General features: G+C 43.9%; 1 long non-coding RNA gene across 1 annotated transcript; it reads left to right on the forward strand.

The window, feature by feature from the left end:
* Positions 1–435: 435 nt before the first annotated feature.
* LOC146174889 (uncharacterized) lies at positions 436–7,850 on the forward strand. The gene is made up of 3 exons (XR_014701669.1): positions 436–703; positions 2,860–2,975; positions 7,714–7,850. It is a non-coding gene; the product is annotated as an uncharacterized LOC146174889 (long non-coding RNA).
* The last annotated feature ends 8,674 nt before the right edge of the window (positions 7,851–16,524 follow it).

Here is a 16,524-nt window from a genome sequence, read left to right on the forward strand (position 1 = left end):
TGTTTCATGGAAAACAATACTACCCTTTGCAAGGATATCGCATCATTTCATTAACTTTGTCAACACAATGTTGCAGTGGCCTAATACGACTAGTGAAACTGCCGCGTTCATCTACTTTCGAATGGAGCGCCACTAGGGGAGCGCAGCTTTCTTTTGTTTAAAGTCCACTTTGTAACAATTCTGTACCTAAATCACTTGTCATGCGCTGGATACAAAATCGGAAATAGTTTTTTGTACTTTCATGGTTTGGCACACTGCAAATTGGCAGTTACAAACTGCATTTGCTGACGAATTTTGTTAGGGGACTTTAGCGCCCCCGTGTTGTTCGTCAGTGGCGGAGCGGAGCCGCTGAAACGTAGTCTGCTACACTCACTTTTCTATACCCTCCATGCATGACGCGTAGTAACAGCGGCATGGCGGCGTCGTAATGCGAGTTGTTCGTTTTTGAAGTTGAAATACTTCGCTAAAGCCGGTGTTTGCGTTCGTCGATGGTTGTTGCGCCTTGCTTCGTGCGTCCAGAGTGCAGTGATCTATACGGTTGGAGTTGTTGGTTGATATAGCGAGCGGTAACGTCAAACGCTTGAGAAGCGCGGAAGCCCCGCACCTGGCAATGCGTTCACGTTCAACGCTGCAAGCGTCTGCCGGGTTCGAACCGCACCGGAAAAGAAGCACTTGAGGCAAGTCATCGGCTCTTCATTTGCAGGTAAAGCATTCATTATAGTAGTTGTTCTGCCTGTGCTGCAACGCTTGCGATGCACTGTTGTGTACGCGAGCATCTGTGGCTGGATACCGCATTTAGATTTACCTGCGTATCGCAGCGATGGTCCTTGTTATATTCTTCGGTGCACATTGCACAACCCAGTGTTCGTAGAACCTTTGTATCGCTGTTTGGAGTTGCTTTTAATAAAGTGCTTCTACTAGCAGTTTGATATAAATGCCGAAGTCAGTGTCCAGCGTAAAATAATGAATATCTGAATGAAAGAAAACGGAGCTAAGTTTTCTCTTGCGCAAGTAATATGTGCGTTTCAAGGTAATGCCGGAAGCATCGATTGTAGTGTAGGACTCGTAAAACTTGAGGAAGTACTGTTTGCATTTCAATATTTGTCGCGTTTTCTTGCGTTTTCTTGTGATTTGGAAGCCCTTCAATGTTTGTCAGCCACATGCAGAAAGGCTCAAAGGAAGATTTCGAACATAGTCATAAAAGAGCTTTACTTCTATTTTTTTTTGTCGCGAAGTCGCATTATGCAGGCCAAGCAGGAGTCTCATGGCCGTGCTGCGAGGGCGCTTTCCGTGCCATTACCTGTTCATAGCGGGTTTGAAAAGACGTATTTACTCAGATTTTTTTTTTACACAATGAAGCAGCCGTGCCTAATTCACAGTAGCAATAAGTGACCGTTGACATCACAAACTGGGGAATACAGCGCGACTTGCTAGATGGGGGACAGGTGAAGGACAACACAGGAATGAACCTGTCCCCTGTCTATCAAGTAGCGCAGTATTCCACAGTATGATCAACCAACAGGCCCCCGTGTTTTCATTGTTGACATTACAAAATCAATGTGAAAAGCCCTTCATTGTTGGTCAGCCATATGCAGAAAGGCTCAAAGGAAGTTTCCGAACAAAGTCAAAAAGCTTTACTTCTAATTGTTTTTTTTTTGTTGTTGTGAAGTCACATTATGCAGGCCAAGCAAGAGCCCTCGCCAGCAGCAACATTGGCAAGTCTCACTGCCCTGCTGCGAGGCCGCTTTCCATGCAATTACCAGTTCATAGCGGGTTTAAAAAAATGTACGTAGTACTGAGATTTTTTTTTTACACGATGAAGCAGCCGTGCTTAATTCACAGTAGCAATATGTGACCGTTGACATCACAAACTGGAGAATACTGCACTATATGCTAGACAGGGGACAGGTGAAGGACAACCCACGAATGAAAGTGTCCCTGTATAGCAAGTAGCGCAGTATTCCCCAGTATGATCAACCAACTGGTCCCCATGTTTTCATTGTTGACATCACAAAATCAATGTGAAAACCCTTCATTGTTTGTCAGCCGTATGCAGAAAGGCTCAAAGGAAGTTTCCGAATGTAGTCCTACAAAGAGCTTTACTTCTTTTTTTTTTTTTTTGCGAAGTCACATTATTCAGGCCAAGCAAGAGCCCTCGCCATCAGCAACATTGGCAAGTCTCACTGTCCTGCTGCGAGGCCGCTTTCCATGCAATTACCGGTTCATAGCGGGTTTAAAAAAATTTACGTAGTACTGAGATTTTTTTTACACGATGAAGCAGCCGTGCTTAATTCACAGTAGCAATATGTGACCGTTGACATCACACACAGGGAAATACTGTGCTACTTGCTAGACAGGGGACAAGTGAAGGAAAACACACGAATGAACCTGTTCTCTGTCTAGCAAGTAGCACAGTATTCCCCAGTATGATCAACCAACTGGCTCCCATGTTTGCATTGTTGACATCGCAAAAGCAATGTGAAAACCCTTCATTGCTCAAAGGAAATTTCCGAATGTAGTCATACAAAGAGCTTCTATTTGTTTTTGTTTTTTGTCGCAAAGTAACATTATGCAGGCCAAGCAGTAACCCTCGCCAACAGCAACATCGGCAGGTCTCACAGCACTGCTGCGAGGCCGCTTTCTATGCAATTACCAGTTCACAGTGCGTTTGAAACATACTGAGATTTTTTTTTTACGCAAAAAAGCGGCCGTGCATTATTCACAGTAGCAATACGGGACCGTTGATATTACAAAATCAGTGTGAAAACCCCTTCATCAGCCGTGTGCAGAAAGGCTCAAAGAAAGTTTCCGAACATAGTCAAAGAGCTCTACTTCTAATCTTTCTTTTTTGTCGCGAAGTCACATTATGCAGGCAAAGCAGGAGCCCTCGCCAGCAGCAGCACCGGCAGGTCTCACAGCCCTGCTGTGAGGCGGCTTTCCATGCAATTACCAGTTCATGGCAGTTTTGAAAAGACGTAAGTACGGAGATTTTTTTTTTGTACATTGAAGCAGCCGTGCTTAATTCACAGTAGCAATACGTGACAGTTGACATCACAAAATCAATGTGAAATGTTTTAAAATTTTGCAGAACGGATGAACTGATTGAAAAAGAACCCTTCTTGTGCTGCTTACTGAGTATTTTAATATGTCCTGCCAGTTTGCTGGACAGCAGTTCGGATGAAAGTATTCTAAAACATACAAATCATGAATAACGTCATGACATGTGGGTTTTCAAAAAGTATTTGCTTTTACTCTGAGTGCACAAAATGGCCAGCGTCTGGGGGGATTTTCTGAGCATTTAGGTTTCACACTGCAAAAAAGCATGCAAATGGCTATCATTTGCAACCAGGGAGCAACATGATTGTGCAGTCATCAGCATGGCAATCTAGAGTGTACTTTGGGCTGCATGGATGTCATCTGTCATTAATTTTTTTATAATAGTGTGCATTTATCATGCATACCCACACTGGTAGAGCTTCCTTGAGCTGTTTTATCTTGTCCATTAATGTCATCATCACGTTAATGACACAGTAGGTGACAGTTATCTAAATAATAAGCTAAACCATATTGGGGAGTTACCAAGTTCTGTGCTGTTCTGTACCAAAAGGAAATGCTCTCTGCACTACGAATAGTAATACATTTGACGAGTGTTAGCAAAAGTGAATGCGGTGTATTAATGTTGCTGCACACAAATATTTAATACAGCACATGCATGCCTGAATGTTCTAGCTACACTTTATACAGCACATGCATGCCTGAATGTTCTAGCTACACTTTGTTTTGTGTTTCTGCGGCACCTTTGTGAGCAGTCGCAAGTGGTAAAAGCTTTATACAGACTAGACACAGACGTGAAGGCACTCCCATCAGTATGTCAGCACATGCTCAGATGCAGGCTATTCAAAAGCAGTTGTTTCCACTAGATGCCATCGATGCAGCCAAATGCACCTCGGTTGAGCGCTGTAAATAGCCGTACTGGCAACTGTACCTACGGGCTATTATAATTGTAACCAACTGGTCACCATCCCACAAGGCATCATCATGTCCAAGAGTTACCAGTATTACAGTAAAACGTGATAGGGCAGCATGTTTGTATATCAAATGTATATCCCATCGTTCCTTTTATGTGCTTTGTTTTGTTATGCTTTATCTTCTAAAAGGGCAGTTGGTCTTGACTGTTAGGTAAAGAGAAGCTAGATGTGGAACAAGCATTCATTACATCCGAGGCACTGCTTATTTCTTAGTAGCTCCAAAGAATCGAGAAGCATGCAATTAGCCAGCAGCTGTTCCTTTTAAGCCCACATTGTCGCAATACCTTTACAACTCGCAAGCTGTGACTGGGCTTTTACATGTTGTCTGCTTTTAAATTGTTGTGCTTGGCATATGCACAATATTTTATGGAATAGAACATGTCCTCGAAAAGAAAATCATTTCAGCTCTTCGTTGCAACCCAGTCACACAATACTGTTTCCAGCTCGTCTTTAGATAGCTTGATGCCTTTTGCTGACAGACTATTTATCATGATGCTATTAAAGAGCATGAAGTCAAGATCAGAAGTGGTTTTGCAGTTTGCACTACACTTTACGTTGCTCAGCAATCTGTTCATGTACCTTGATTTGCTCAGTGATATGACACCCAGGTTTTACTATATAAGAATGAGCTGACAAGAGGGCAACTCATATACTAACCAATCAGCGCATCTCTTGAATGGACATCGATGCTTTTTGCCAGAGCCTCTTTCTTTTAGTTGTCCTTTATTAAGCCACAGGAAAGACAACCAAGCTTCAGAGGGGCTAAAAAGACTAGCAGAATGTGATGCCTGCTCACTACCTTGTTTACATTGTGCGATGGCATGTGCAGGTATGTCACTACTGGTCTCACCTTTTCTCTAGGCTCATCTGCACCAACTTCTATAACCCGTCACTTCTGGGTGTCTTTTGTAACCCCTGTCGAAAGCAAACAATGGGCCCCAGCTGAAGTCAGCCTAGCCAAGTGAATTTAAAGACTAGAATGGAGCTTAGGGACACATGACTTCCTCATCACAGATTCACAGAAAAATAAATCAGTCACTCATTCCTTTCACTAAATTTTATCTATTTGAAAATCAATTGGAAGGAGCCCCTTTTTTAATGTGGAACAAAACACCAGCATACCTGAATCATTAAGCACTGAGTGCTTTGCTTAGATTTGCTGTTCAAATATTGCCATCAGCATACTTGCGTCAGCTTCCCTCACCAGCATTGCATCGCAGGATCTTTGAGAAAAGGCAAGACTGGCAGTTATGCAATATCTACCCAAGCTGTCCCACAATTTGAACATTGCTGTGAGCATGCATGACAGTACGCTTCTCTTTTTATTTCCAATGAAGCTGCGGTCTTTGCTGTCACATCGAAAAAGGCGAAAGAGGTTTTGGTACCAAGAATGGATGGTCATTCACGAAACATGCAGAAAAGGTAGTGTACCAGTTTCACTCTCAAGCAGCCATTCCTGTGCAGGACAAACTAGGCACTGTGCAAATGAGGGAGTCTGGGAACTTCAGTGAAATATTGAGCAAAAGAAAATGGTCTCTAATTTACCACAGCACATTGGATTTTGTCCTGTGAGGTCCCATGAGGCATGCTGTGGTGATGTTTACTACTGTTATGAGCAGAAATACAGAATCGCAGAAACTGATTGAAGCCTTCTATATTAGCAAGAAAGGTAACCTGTGTGTCCACAGTACTTATTTGCCATGGTGAAAGGCTCAGCACAACATTTTAAAAGTTCACTGTTATGCCACAGTTGATGCATTGATGCGTTCTTTGCACATGCGGTAGCAAAAAGCATATAATGCATACTTTTTTGCAAAAAGAGTAATTTGTTATTCACACTCTGTTACAATTTCTTCCATATGTGCTGTGCTTTTTGGCGCCCTTGAATGCTTCAGACGAATAACTAGCAGTTTTTCACAAGACGTCGTAGTTTACATGAAGCTATATCTTAAGTATTGCTGAATGTTTCAAATTAGAGGAAGTTGTGTTTGCATGTTGCTCTTCAAAGCAAACATCTAAAGCAGTAAAGCTGTGTGCATTGTTTCTGTGATGTCATTGCATTATGGGATGGAAAGCAGGAAACGACTTGGATCTCGTATTCTTTTACAGAAGTGCTAAAAGCAATTCGCTGATGATGACTGAGCGTTACAAAGAGCAAAGCAGAGCTTTATTTTGAGTGCATGAATTTGACAGCTTTACTATTTTATAGGTAGAATGAGAGGAAGGAGAGGGTTTGCACGGTATAAAGAAGAACTGAACAAGGGTAATTGGGGTACGCCTCAGTTTACAGATGAGCCGTTTCGACAAGTGGACTTGTCTTCGTCTGGGCAAAACGATCATCACTGTCAGGGGTTTAAATACGCTTTTGCTTCCGAAGAAGAAAAGCTGGGGAGGGGAAAGTGGGTCCGATGAAAGTAGATGTGAAAAAGTGGGGAGGAGAGGATGGGTGACAAGAAAGTGGGTTATGAAGTGAAAGAAAAAATAATTTTAAGTATGTATCTCAACCTGGAACCAGAGATCCTGTGGCCTGCAAAAGAGGTGAAAGCGGCAGTACCAGGAAAAACCACAGTACCGGGTAGATGATTAGTCACCACTTAGGCGGGTTTGGTGCAGATACACCTTACAAAGGGACAGGCTTTGCGAAGGGCCCTGATAAGGCATATATCTAAGGGGGACAATTCTTAAATCTTTCTGCAAACGTTGGGGGGAGGGGGGAGAACCACAACTGTCATGAAAAAAAAATATAATAATCATAAAAAAAGTTTGAAGACAAATTCAAGCAACAAGTTATAAGGAGGAAATGTGTTTAGAGGAACATGTAAGGTTATGCTGTTGTGGAAGGGAATAGAGTGTACATGCGTTGTGAATAAACTGTACAATTCACACTATGTGGGATTGTTTTCCCGAATAATTATGATGCACAGGGAATATACCTAAGGGATTCTAACGTTCCCTTAGATATATTTATTCCTGCTGGTTCCAATGCATATATAATTCTAAATTTGGAACATTGGAACCAGCAGGAATATTTGTGGTGAATAATCATCTACCCTGTACTGTGGTTTTCCTGGTACTGCCGCTTTTACTTCTTTTGCAGGCCACAGAACCTGGTTCCAGATTGAGATACATACTTAAGATTTTTTTGTCAGTTGTGGTACACTGTGTGGTTATTATCCTCTGACTGTGTACTCCCCCTTTCCTCCCCTACCTCTTAAGAATTGTCCCCCTAGATATATGCCTTATCAGGGCCCTTTGCATAGCCTCCCTTTGTAAGGTGTATCTGCACCAAACCAGTTAAATGGTGACTAATCACCTACCCGGTATTGTAGTTTTTCCTGGTACTGCTGCTTTTACTTTTGCGGGCCACAAAATTCTGGTTCCAAACTGATAAATACCTACTGAAGATTTTTTTTTTGCTTTCACTTCATGACCCACTTTCTTCACACCCATCCTCTCCTCCCCACTCTTTCACACCTACTTTCATCGCACCCAATTTCCCCTCCCCAGCTTTTCTTCTTCGGAATCAAAAGCATATTTAAACCCCTGCCAGTGATGATCACTTTGCCCAGATGAAGACAAGTCCACTTGTCAAAACGTTGGCTCATCTGCGAACTGAGGCGCACCCCATTTACCCTTGTTCAGTTCTTCATACTATTTTATAGTCATTGGTATTACTATTTTTCAGCAATTCTCGGTCATCTGGAGGATTTCGTGTAGCAGAGGTGGCCAAGGATGCAGGAGGAATTGAGCTTCGAACATCTAGAGAAGCACCTGCTCAGGGCTCCGGAGTGGTTTAAAGCAGCGGGCATTGCTCAAAACCAAAGGAAGAGGTGAGTGTTTTGTTGCTTCCTAACATTTCGAACTGTAACAATCATTTTTAAGCCGACATTCTCAAAAATGTGACTGTTCACACTTTCCAGTCTGCTGTCCTTGTCTTTAAAGTGCTGCATTTTTCATTCCCGAGTCTCCTGAGCATTTTCAGCAAAAATGACGTGTTAACGAGGCCAGTTGTGTCCAGACATCAGCTCAGGAACACTAGGCCAGTCACACCAAAACGATCACAGCAGTACTTTCACATGCCTGTATCTCAGCTCCGGTAAAAACATCAGACGTGGCTTGGTGGATGTCTTGATAAGGAGAGGCAGTGGGAACAGGTTATCAGAATGCTTACTCAGCAGTTCAGTGTGATAGGGAAGTACTGAATGTATTTATGGCTTCTGCCCACACGACGTGTTGCCCATTGCCGTCATTTGCATGGCACTGCTACAGTAAACAAAGGCAAAATGCAGTGATCCTTATGAAGTAACATTGCATCACTTGACATTACTGATACCTGCATTCACAAACGCGCCTCGATTCAACGCTCCACCTCCACTCCACTAAGTGGAGAAAACAGCTGCTCCTCCACCCCATGGCCAATTCAGATTCATGAACACCCCTCGGCGTTTCCTTGAACAAGGTCTCTTTGAGAATATGACCGCCACTCGAAGCAGTGCAAGTACATATGGGAACGAGATTAAGGTGAACTTTTTGCCCGAAAACTGCGTGCTGAAGTGTGTAATGCTAAGTTTTTCATGTCGAGTCTTCTAAACTTTTGCAGGCAACCTCAATGTTAACAGCACATTGGAACCTGTTTTGCGGCCGGGATAAAATAGGTGGCTGTGAAAAACTGCAGAAAACACTTCTGCATCTGGCAAGTCGCTGCTGGTGACGAGTTTACGTAGAACATGAGGCAGGCTTAGAGAAATGGTATGAATATCTTGGTTTGCTTGTTTGGAGTGAGGTCTATGTTTACCCTTTGTCACTTTCTTTTATTTTTATTGCCAGGCTTTGACAAACAACTGAATACATTGCAGGAAAAAATTAAGAGCTGCCAACTCCTACGAGCAGGCTTCTGACCATCAGAGTGCTCGGGGGAGAGAATTGAAAACATTCGTGTTTCTTCACAGCGCGTTGCAGCACATGCACACTGAATTCGGCTCTGCAGAAGCAAATGCTGCCTGTAGTTTCCCAACAAGTTAAGAACCGTAATTTAAAACATGCCTCAGAAGGCATCATCATCTCATCATCTTCAGCCTTCACTGCAGGGCGAAGGCCTCTCCCATATTTCTCCACGTAACCCTGTTCTGTGCTAGCTGCATCCACTTGACCCCTGCGAACTTCTTAATCTCATCCGCCCACCTAACTTTCTGCCGCCCCCTGCTACACATTCCTTCCCATGGAATCCAGTTTGTTACCCTCAGCGAAAATCGGTTATCCTCTCTTCGCACTACATGTCCTGCCCATGTCCATTTCTTCTTTTTAATTTCTACTAAAATGTCGGTAACTTGAGTTATTTCTCTGACACCTGTGTGTTTGTGACATTGACAATGTCTGCCTCTGCTAAAGCTACATGTAACTTTGTGGTGGTAGCTATGGTTGGGAACAGCACCGCAGGCTCTGCCTCTGCTAAACACACAGTGGGTCTTGACATTGGTATCTTATCGCTGCTGGCCTCGCCGTTTTCTGAGCCATCTTGTGGACTCACATGCTCGTCTTTCTCCTCTCGGGCCGGCTCCTTCGTATCTACTAAACCTCCTAGTGATACGGTAGCCGCACTTGCTTTCTCTCTGGAATCTGCATTCGCCTCTGCTGTTGTATGCATATTGCCAGCATCGCAATATACTGGACCAATTTTCTTGGGCTTCTGTGCCAATTTCTGATCTAGTGGTGCCCGAAGGGCACTCATCACTTTTAGTCAGTGGAGGCACAACAGCAGGGGTGCTACAGCTGCGCCAACTGTGCCTTATTGATACAGCTGCATGTTGCTGCGCCATAAGTGCGAAATTCGTTAAATGTGCGCCACATTGCGCCAAAATGCCCCGACTAGACGCAAAAGTTGGCCATATGCAGGGAAAGCTTTCTGTTGTGATATGACCAGTTGCGACTTTTCATATACTGCAGCATGCATCACTGGCCTTTTATTTTATTTTGAGATGACATCATGCCTTTGTAATGCCTACCCCTTATTTTTCTCTTGCATCGACGCACTTTTCCGCGCTTCGAGTATGCTGAACCATTGCAGTTTGAGGATGCTTAACTGTACCGGCAACGGTCCGTGCAGTGAAGCATCCCTCTAAAGCAATGTGGCCATTTGTAACGAGGCAGCACTTCTATTGCGTCGCACTGCGAAAAGGGCCATGGTGGGGCTTGTGATTTTGGAGCAATGCTTCTACACTGAGTTTTAAGTGCTGCATGCTTATAATAGATATATCTAGTTGTTTTTTGTGTGCGGCTCTTGTAGATTTTTTGTAGTTGGGCCATTAATGTAAGCAGGATTGTTTTCGTGCTGTCTCGTCGATAGACTCACTTTCCCATCGTCAGACTGAGGTGCCATCAGTTATGGCTTCTGTGTTTGTGAGAATATATTTTGAGGTGGAGGAGGTAATTTTTTTTTTTTGGGGGGGGGGGGACGGCAGGTCAGGAAACATGTAGAAACCTTAGATTTTAAATCCCATAACATCGCACTGGAGCCCAAGACTGCCAAAATTAACATTTACAGATGCTAGAACATTAAAATGCTATAATGTCTACACTGTGCATGAAATGTATAATCTAATATACTGTCATTGCCAGTCCCTAGAAAGCATAATCACAGGCCTAAAATGTGCTCGCTCAAGTTTTCTTTGCTAATACAGTTAAATCTCGTTACAAGAGACACTGTTACAAGAGACATTTTGTTATAAGAGACATTTTTGTGAATCATCTGAGGGTGACGAGCATGTAAGAGTGCCTCAAAGGTATTAAAGCAAAAGGAAGGCTTGCAACGTGAAGGGCTTTACCTCCAAAATTTGGGAAAGAATACACTCTGCACTCACAAAAATACATACTAGTATGAATAACTTCTTCAAGCTTTCCTGAATAATTTTCTGTTAATGTGTGTGAATGCATTTATATGCTGATGTGCAGTAAACACAGTGATTTTAAAATTTTTGGTTACAAGAGACTTGCTTACAAGATACATGTTTTTCGGGTCTCTTGAGTGTGTCTTGTAATGAGGTTTTACTGTAACTTACCTGCATATTTGCTTTTGAGTCAACATTTTTTTTGTACTGTGCTCATTTCTGGGCTTTTTGGGCATGGGCTGATTGTAGTAACGACTTTGAATTGAGCTCTTTCGGAGCTGCCATCACACAACACCAGCTACAGTTTTGCAGACATTAAAACATAGTTTTGTGAGAGTTGTGAGCAAGATAAGATCCCGTGATTGAGAATATATGTCAAACAACGGTAGAAGAAAAAAAAACTGAAATGCATATTCTCTAGCTTTTTGTATCTTCGCTGACCCCGAAGTTTGAAAAATAAACCTTTTCAGTTTTATGGCTCACATTAATTTCTATTTTTTAGTTGATACCATGCCTCATGTTTTTTATAAACTAAGTTGAGTGCAGTGCAACTTGTAATAGAAAACAATGCCAGGTTTATTATCTCTGCCATGAACAAAAACTGTATAGTAAAGCTTAACTATGGATTTTCTCAAACTTGCCAAGACTTGCCTCATCAGCAGTCAGTGACTTGTAAATTTAGTATCCATCCAATGGGGAGAGTTGGATAATGTTTTTACAAATTCCTCCATCTTGCTAAGCCAATCGCACTTGTCAGAAATGTCCTGTCATAACACAGTTCCACAAATTTAAGTGCCGCGCCATGCTCTGGCAGATCTGCGCAAAGCACAATGGAAGAAGAAGCAATCGCCTCTCGCGTCGGCCGCTGGCAAATGTTGGCGTGTTGTGCCGCTGCTTTCCGCTGTCATGTGTCTTCTCGTGTGCATTGGTGGTGCTTCTTTGCAAAATTCAGCAAGCACCGGATTGCTTTGATAGTTAGCTACTAGTCTGCAATTTTCCGTGACTTTTGAAGCGAAAGCTTCACTATGTCATGTAAAGCCAAGGTTGCCATGTGTGGTTCACGCCACCACATCGAACGCGTCATAACAATGGCATCCATTTACGCCCTTCCAAGGTGTTCCACCGCTGGGCTCCAGATATGCACGGCACAGAGAGGGGAAGGGTTTCCGTACTGCGCATTCGTGTGCCACTATGGAGAGCCTCAGTGGGCGAACGTCATACTTCGTGTTGACTGAGGATCCATGGATTTAGAATGCAACATCCAACTGGGCAGCACGATGCAAAGGAATGGTGGGCACAACAAAAAAGAAAACAGTGGGAAGCAGCAACGCAGCAAGAATGCCAAGATAACAGAGAAAACTTAGCCTGAGAATTGGCAGTCAGAGAGACGTGAGCATGACAACGCTTTTCTTTCCCGGGGCGCTTTGCGTGGCCACTCGATGACGTGGCGGAATTACTAAAAATGTCTATTGTAAGGATGCACTTAGAATTTCTCTCCAGTTATTTCACCCCGTGAAAATAAAAATTTGGTTATTCTGTAGCTGACACTGCATGAGAATTGGGAGAAATTAAATGCCCTTTTTGAAACAAACATGGTGGAATCAAACATTTTTTTGAATTTTATCCAGTAATTTGTTGTGTCATAATTGTAACATTGCAGAGTACCTTGCTGTCTATGGTAGACGAAGGGGCCTTTTATGAGCAGTACATTTGCGGTATGGGGCTTAATTCTCAACCTACTCAGTGGAATATTACTCCAATATTTTCTCCTCTTGCCTGTTTTTCTTGCTGCTTTTCTTTCAGCAATCTAGGCATTTCGGAGCTTTGACCTTGGAACATACGTCAATTAAAAGATATATGCTTTGTCTGCATGCTGACTAAATGAGTGCTAACTAGCTTTGATAATCAGGAAGCAGGTTATACTTATTTATGGGCTTTAAATTGATTCTTATGTTTTGTGTTCCTTCCTTCCATGCAGGTTCAAAGGTGGTCGTGGTCTGCGGCAGGTCCAGCTGACAATAATAAAGTGGATAAGTAGCCTTGCATATATGTCCCAGTTCTTACTTATACTCCGTACATAAAGGCATGCTTTTATTTCACAATTAAGCATGATGCCTTGTAGAGGCACGTGTGCACTGCTCTAGCATCATATGTAAATAAAAGCAAAATCTCAATTTTTTTAATTGAAGAGATGCAACAGATTTAGGACGTACTCTGCCACAGAAAATACTGGAGGCATGATGTAAAAACAATGCCTCGACACAATACTCACGGTACGACAGATAACAATACGACACAATGTTACGACATACAACACACAACAGTACTACAAACAATGGTCCCATTTTACGACAAACAACAGTACTACATACAACAGACAGCAGCACTACTCACAACAGACAACAGTACTACAGACGACAGGGTCGCAACTTACAACACACAATTGTACAACAGACAACAGGGTCCCATTTTACGACAGGCTAGATTTGTGTTGTATTTTTCGACTGGGATGGAGCCCTCCATACCGGCACCTCGTTATATTATTGCTCCACGGTGTCCGCGGAGAATTGTGATAGATGCTGCGGTGGTTCTTTCCTGTAATCTAATTTGAAGAGCCGCTGATGCCCGCTGTATGGCTTCTGCTTTATATGCTTGTGGTGCGGCGTTCGAGGAAGCGCCAATGAAGGGCGCCGCACGGACGCCTGGATCGGACGTCCGTCGTCATAAGCGGCCATGTCGTCACCACGTTTCAACAGTTGATTATGTCATAACCAATCATTTGTCATTATCATCATCACAGTGACTATCGTTATCGGTCACTATCTATTGCTAACCAGCGATGGTGGTCTCCATGGCAACCATTGCTAGCATGATGTTAGGCAAGAGAACGTTTCTCACGTGCTCGGCGTGGCTGTCAGGATGATTGACAACTTTAGTGGGACAGGACAAGACACCGGACACCCCATTAAGCAAAAAAGGCTTTCTCACTAATAGGCAAATAAATACTGTAGTGTATCTAGAGCACGCAAGGCACTCCGCTGCGTATTTTGCAGAGTTATTCATTTTTATGGGCTTAAATGCAGTCACGTCGCGATTCCATTGGTAAGCCTACTGCCAGCGGCTGCGTTTCGATGGAGGTTAAACGGAGTGGCGTCCGTGTGCTGCGCGATATCAGTGCACATTAAAAAACCACAGGTGGTCGAAATTTCCGCAGTCCTCCAATAAGGCGGCTCTAGTAGCCTAACTCGCTTAGGAACCCTAACGCCACAAACCAAACCAAGGCAAATTTTATGGCTAAAATAAACAGCGGGCAGGCGTCCTGGCATTTAAATTTGGAATGTTCTAAGCCAGTATTTATTGCCGAAGAGAGCGGCAAGCTGTGGGCGCTTGGAGATAAAGGGTGCAGCGAAGAAAACTCACCTGGGCTAGCTTGGCGAGAAGACCGTTGAGGTTGTTCTGCCAGTAACGAGAGTGGCCTTCCATTTCCTTGCCACTGGCAACCAAAGCTACTGTGAAGAAAAGCAGGCACTTCATCTCACAAACTGCCACCTGTGGTGACGTTGGCCGCCTCTTTGAGCGAGAAGTGCTGCAGAAGAGAGACGCGAGGGTAACCGCCGGCACCCTGCGGCTTCGTTCTTCTTCCTCTTCTACTTTATCAAGTATTCGTTTCTGGAGAAGGATAAAGTTTACTGATATTGATGTTTTGAAGGCTTACATGAAATAGCCCCTTAAAACAGAAGCGTGCAATATAAAAATGTCTCAAAAGAAATAAAAAAGGAGCAAAATAAAAATTTCTCGCATAAAAACAAGAATAAATTTAGTCACTATTTGCTTTCAGTAGATTTACATTGGATTGGCCAGTAGTTGTTTTAAACCGGAATTAGAGTTCATGTACAATTAGGCCTACAATATCTCTAGCTTCCCCTGGTGGGGGTTCGGCATCCTGGTTTGCCATTCTGCCAGCCCAAAGCTTGGACTTGGAATGTTTTGGAAGGAATGGAATAAGCATATTACCGGTGGCATTTGTACCAATTGAGGATGGAGCCCTGAAGATGAAAAATCCAAAAATAATCCAGGAGCAGCTAAGGGTTGGCACCCCCACTACCTAGAAATCTCTGAGTGGCGTCCGTTTGGCAGGAGAGGTATCCTCTGTAAGTCCTCGAACATACAGTGTGTGGCGGACTTGCTTAGATGCACATCGTTTGCATCATTGACAGTAAAGCCTTTTATACCTGAACAGCTGTCATGTGCAAAAGGTATTATACGCAGCGTGGATTCGTCGGCTTCTCCGCAAGAAATCACCGATGAATTTAATGAGGCTGGCGTTGGCGTCTTATCACTATTCCGTTGCAGCAGAGATGCTGGTGACCTCAGGGTGCCGAAAGAATCGATGATAGCGACGTTTGCAGGGGCTAACTGTTCAACAGAGATGAAGGTATGACCCACTGTGTACCGTGTAGATCCCTGCAGCCTCGCCCTTTGCAGTGGAAAAACTGCTGGCGATTTGGACACAGCAACAAGACGTGCAAATCCGCAACATGCTGTAGACTGTGCGGAGACACCCATTCAGTTGACATGTGCACGTCTGCTGTGGCAATTTGCACACTATGTCACACAGACCACCCTGCGGATGATAATGCACGCCCAAAACGCGCAGATGAGCAAACTGTTTTCGACATTATCCAGTATACAAAGTGGTCTAGAGCAGATGCCTATTCACAGCTAGACCATAACAGGAATTCGTATGCAGCTTGTGCAAAAACACTAGCTTCGGATGGGGAAACAGGCATGGCAAAGTCGGTTGTCTCAGCTGTAGAGAAATCAAGGGTTTCTTCTAGCATATTGCCGCGAAACCCTCAAAAGTGTATCTGTTGTTTTTTTCTTAACAGCCGCCGGCATACAGGCTCATCAATCTGATTCTGGACCGCGTATCAGTTCCGTAATCTTTGTTTGTTAATGGCCGATGTCGCGAGTCACAATTTTATCAGTTTCGTTGTAGCGCAAGATGCACCGAGATCTGTCTCGAAAGTTCCGGCCACTCGGGTGTCTTTCCACAATGTTCCAGCCCGTGCTGGTAGCTGTTTGCGACGTTATCTAGATTGTTCTGTGCAGCCTTTAAATTGAGCGTTGACGAGTGTGACGGGCATTCTTTGTTCTACGACCGACGAGCGCGTTTGTTTCTACCGCCGCCGCCGAGTTGCTTAGTTGTTTTGCGGGCGCAAGTCAGCCCAAATAAAGAGTTTCTTTGTGCAATCATCGACCCCTTCATTTGTACCGTCGACCTGGTCACCACTACGTGACATCTGGTGGAGGTGTGCCTTTGACCCTTCAAGCGAAGACCCCAGCCGTGTTCCTGTCGCCCTGGAAGACCAGCCTACAGGTCACCGAGCCAGCCGCCGACTTCAAGGCTTACAACCCCAACACGGTCTGCTGCCTGACCCCATTCAATCTCGGAAGGCATCGACGCTAACAATGACCCAGCCTACAGCATCAGCTGTTTTCGTCCAACCCCTGGAGCCCCCCTGCTTCCATGGACTACCGGATGAAGATGCGGGAGATTGGATGGACCTTTTCGACCGTGTGGCAGATTTCAACGGCTGGAACGACGCTGC

This window comes from Amblyomma maculatum, chromosome 11 (genome assembly GCF_055883805.1).
Source record: "Amblyomma maculatum isolate TAMU_Amacu chromosome 11, ASM5588380v1, whole genome shotgun sequence".
Taxonomy (NCBI): domain Eukaryota; kingdom Metazoa; phylum Arthropoda; class Arachnida; order Ixodida; family Ixodidae; genus Amblyomma; species Amblyomma maculatum.